At 37.4% G+C, this 5,000-nt stretch overlaps 1 protein-coding gene and 1 long non-coding RNA gene across 5 annotated transcripts in view; one reads left to right on the top strand and one right to left on the bottom strand.

The window, feature by feature from the left end:
- LOC135091869 (myogenin-like) overlaps window positions 1-5,000 on the top strand; it is a 31,452-nt gene that overhangs the window by 8,722 nt on the left and 17,730 nt on the right. The gene's annotated exons all lie outside the window — the stretch shown is intronic.
- LOC135091872 (uncharacterized) overlaps window positions 1-5,000 on the bottom strand; it is a 15,736-nt gene that overhangs the window by 3,183 nt on the left and 7,553 nt on the right. For all 4 annotated transcript variants that reach the window (XR_010262665.1, XR_010262663.1, XR_010262664.1 and 1 more), the window contains exon 3: window positions 734-840. This is a non-coding gene — a long non-coding RNA (uncharacterized LOC135091872). The remainder of the gene's footprint in view (window positions 1-733; window positions 841-5,000) is intronic.

Below are 5,000 nucleotides of genomic sequence, written 5' to 3'. Positions count from 1 at the left end.
TGAAGAAAGATTAAGAAAGATTGAAAACATGGACAGAATCTAATTTTTTTTTCAATTTTTTGCTACACAGACATAAAAAATGTAACATAACTTAAAAGGAGAGGAGAGTTCCGAGCACCGAACCAAACAGATGAAAAAAGAGAGGCGGAAATAAAGAGAAACATGATAAAAATTGATGTTTATGAAGAAAAGCTACCATTTTTTGTTCTTACTCTTGCTATATATACAAAAAAATGCATAAACAAATAAATAGGATTATATTTTAAGCAGGGAAAACCAAATAAAAAAGAAAAAAGAAAACATGATAAAACTTTATATTATGGAAAGAAACTACTAATTTTTATTCTTTCTTGCTAAAAAAAAAAAAAACAGAAAACACAAAAATAAAAACAAATAACAACATATTGGACATGTTTCAACTAACAAAACCAGAGAGAAACACGGAAATAAAAACAAAAACATGACAAAAAATACATATTCCCTTAGAATTAGAGAAAAAAAAGTGATTTAAATGATGAAGATTGATGGTGAGAGAGACAGGAGAAGGTCGCGGTGATGTGTCGTGTTTGGCGCCCCCAAGACTTGCCAGAATTACTCGAGAAATGGGACAAAAAGACGCGCTACGGGAAGGGAAACGCGAAATGGAGACAGATGCTGGAGAGGAAGTGATTATAAAGGAGTTATGAAGCAGTTATTAAATGGTTCAGAACTGACGACACCGCACGCTCCTCACCTTACTCCTGCTGATGACACGTCCCATGGTCACAGCGGCGTCAGTTCCTTATAGCAGTGGTGCCTCAGTGATTGCTGCTACAGTGGTTCTCGCTGCACCAATGTGACCTGTAGAAGAGGGGAATATGAATAAGCCACGGCGCTGTATCTCAGTTATGACGCCGAAAAAGATATAGGGGAGAGACTGAGATGGTTTGGGAGTGCCAGGAGAAACGAGGCTTATGTGTAAGGATACTTAGGACTGATCTACCTGAGAGAAAGAGAGGAAGAGCTGAGAAAGACATGTTTGTAATAGGTGACTGAGATGGCTTGGTCAACAGGAGAGACAAGCGTGTGTAGGAGGATGCTGGAGATGGATTCACCCGGCAGAGGAAAAAGAGGAGGACCCGAGAGGTTTATGGATGCAGTGAAGGATATAGTTGTGATGGATGTAACTGAGGAAAGCGCATACCTGGAATTTGAGAAGATTGATCCTCTGTGGCGACCTCGTAACGGAAACAGTAGATAGTTTATAATTGAATGCACTGTGTGAATGCTGTGTGTTTGAGTGTGTGGTGCCTTGTCTGAGTTTGCCGGCCTGGGATGTAAACAGATTATTCCCTTTACTATTAAACATCACCCTTATATATTAATTTAAACATTTCAAACACTATTATGGAGAAAATACTGATGATATATGGATTACTTGACAAAACAGCCCATTCACAAACTACTCTAAAGGATTTATTATTACTTCTACAGCCACGTCGAGGGTAATACTAACTAGACATTGAATAATCAACTCTTTTAAACTGCTTTTCTTTCATATAGATGCTCTGAAAGATTCTATCCATTGCCTTTAGTCTTGTGAATCGTTCTATACCCCAGTGAGACTTCAAGCTTTTTCAGTACCACCATTACCACCACCACCACCACCACTCATTGTCACCCAGTCATTGTCACAGCCACCATCTAGATCAGGGGAGCGTTCCGTGAGACATCTCAGGACAGAAGACTCCCACGCCGTGTCTGTGTCGACTGAATGATTTACCAATACAAAATGCTTTACCAGTGGCGGGAGGAAGACAGCCACGGTAACCCAAGCACTGGTATGGAGGGAAGGAAAGGTTAAAAGGTCAAGATGAAGGTGAAGTGAGGGAAGGATGAGATGAGAAGATGGTGTGTTGAATGTGTTAGGTTAGTTTAGGTTAAGTTTAGGTTAGGTAAGGTTAGTTTAAGTTAGGTTAGTTAGTTTAGGTTAGGTTAGGTTGAGTTTAGGTTAGATTAGGTTAGGTTAGGTTAAGTTAGGTTAGGTTAGGTTAAGTTCGGTTAGGTTAGGTTACGTTAAGTTAGGTTAGATTATTGATTTTTAGTGTAGATAGAGATGAAGTGAGAGAGGATGGGAAGAGAAAATGCGCCGGCGGTGTTAAATGCTTTTCCTCCATAGTAGTCATTTTAAAAGGCCGCATGGATGATTACTTAGATTTTCATAAGTGCTTTTTACTACTGAAGGTGTGCTCTTGTTCAACTATCACTGGAAATCATGAAAACACTCCTGGAAACTACAATAATTTAGACCAGAGCACATTAAATTTGTTGAGCTCTAAAGTGTGAAACTACTACTACTACTACTACTACTACTACTACTACTACTACTAATGTAAAGTTTCAAAAAAGACTGGTAAATGGATAGGGATGAGAGGTGGGTATAGATTTGCATGTATTTTAAAAGAAGGACTGTCACAAGTATGCCTGATAGATTCTTACAGATTTCCTTATACTTTAATCTATGACCAAGATCTGATATATTCCTATCCGTACCTCCACTACTTTCAAAGGGCTCTTGTTGAAGTTACACGAGCTTTAAAGGTTTTTTTTTTTTAGTTTTACTGACAGATTAGTAAGATTTATACATGATTAAGAGGAGGAACAGTCATGAGAACACTGCTAATCATCTCTTTGAAAATAATCGTGTTGAGAGAGCAAAGCGTTTGTGAATACGGTCATAACTACTACTACTACTACTACTACTACTACTACTACTACTTCCTCTAGCACTGCTCCCACCATTACGACAAGCAACATTAACAAACAACACTGGCAACCACGACAAGGACCGGCGATGCTTCACCCGATACCTCTCAGGCAGCGAAACTCAATAGCATTCGAAGCAAAAACCACCAAATCCCAGTATGCAAACACAGACTGAGACGAGCCATTGTGCATTCCTCTCTCCTCTTCTTATAAAGGGTTTCAGATCCAGTTCTCTGACTCGAGTGTCCCATCCTCCACCAGGGACAAAAATACGAAACTCGAGACGGTCTAAAACACCTCGACGGGCGAAAGACGAGACGCTCTGAAATCAAGACGTGCGACAGAATGCAAGATGGTTAAAGAGGACAGTGAGAAACACGCTGCGACACTGAATAAAATGTAATAAACACGAGGGTGCAAGTGACGCCGGAACAGAAAATGGAGTTAACATGCGTGCGCACATACACACATACGAGTAGGCTGGTGGGAAACGCAACTAAAGACATGAAAAAAAAGGGGAAGAAAAAGAGAGACAGGAAGTAAAAGATACATGAATAAATTAAGATTTAAGATGCAGCAATGATAAAGTTGATAATAGAACAGAAAATGGAATTAATATGCGTGTGTACGTAGATAGGCCGGTGGGAAACGAAACTAGAGGTCAAAGAAGAAGAAGAAGAAGAAAAGAGACAGGAAGTAAAAGATACGTGAATAAGTTTGAGGTTAAGAATGTAATGATGACAAAAGGCAACTTACTCATAGAAAACGATAAAATTGCAGTAAGAAAACAAGATACCGAGAAAAAAACAAACCGCAAAATAAATGACATCAACGAAAGTTAGACACTAAACAAACAATTAAATAAAGACACCAAACAAAGATAAGATAGAGAAGAACAAATGAAAAACAGCTAAAATACATTAACAAGATAAAAAGGGCGAGATGACAGTAAGATACCAAGACTTGTAGAATCCTGCGAAAGATATGCACGATTTTAGTAAGAATTTAAGATAGAAAACCAAGCAAAAAGGAAGCTAAAAAAATGAATAAAATACCGGAAAACAAAATGACAGCAAAAAGATAATCTGAGAGGGAAGTGAGAATAACATCAAGACTATTACAAAGGACACTGAGAAAGATATTTAAGGTTATTCGATAAAAAAAAAAAGAAATGAAAAAAAGATAGGACTAAATAACATTAAAGGCAGTCCTATCAAGGCACAGAGAGATAGACACCATGAGAAAAAAAAAAAGGACAATATTTCAAAAGACGTATTCAAGATTGTCAGATAGGAAACAAAGTGAAAGACGGCAAATGAAAATAAAAAAAAAGATAATGAAAATAAATAAAAAAAAATAAAAACGAGGCAGTGAAACCACTAAAGTAAGATAGATAGACAGGACAGAGGGAAAGATTAGTGAGATTCTAAGATAAGTAAGAGATAAAACAAAGGGAAAAACACCAAGGAAGAAAAGAAAGTGACAGAAGGAGAAGAAACTATAATTAAAAAAGCGATGTGAAAGGAGAAAATAAGAAAAAATAAGGAAAATGTGAGGAAACTATGAGAGAGAGAGAGAGAGAGAGAGAGAGAGAGAGAGAGAGAGAGAGAGAGAGAGAGAGAGAGAGAGAGAGAGAGAGAGAGTCAATGAATTACTTACTCACTTTGGGTCTAGATAAGAAAAAAAAAGGAAGAAACGAAGAAACACACACACACATACACACACACACACACACACACACACACACACACACACACACACACACACACACACACACACACACGCTGGGTTCCAAGTAAAACAGAGAGACAAGGAGTGTTTGGGGAAGCGTGAGGTAGGGAGAAGCTTCTCTTTACCTTCTCTACCTCCAAAATAAACAAAACAAAGCGAAAATAAACAAAATTAAACGAGGTCGATTAACAAGAGGCAAAAATAACTAAGTGACTCATTTTTTTAAATTAATCTCTTCTTTTTTTCATTCCTTATTTTTTTTCTTATTCTCATTAACTTGTTTATTTTTTTTTATTGTTTTATTCTATTGGTTTTTTTTTCTATTTTCTTTGTTCGTCTATGCATTTTTATTTTTTGTTCCGAATATAAACGTTAAATTTCTCATTCCTTGTTTGTTGAGAGAGAGAGAGAGAGAGAGAGAGAGAGAGAGAGAGAGAGAGAGAGAGAGAGAGAATTTCCAATCATTCATTAATTTTTCTGCCGAGAGAGAGAGAGAGAGAGAGAGAGAGCGTGTGTGATGAATT

Source organism: Scylla paramamosain, chromosome 38 (genome assembly GCF_035594125.1).
Source record: "Scylla paramamosain isolate STU-SP2022 chromosome 38, ASM3559412v1, whole genome shotgun sequence".
Classification (NCBI taxonomy): Eukaryota; Metazoa; Arthropoda; class Malacostraca; order Decapoda; family Portunidae; genus Scylla; species Scylla paramamosain.
The sequence above is the reverse complement of the archived record's forward strand: the minus strand, read 5'-3'. Positions and strand labels throughout refer to the sequence as shown.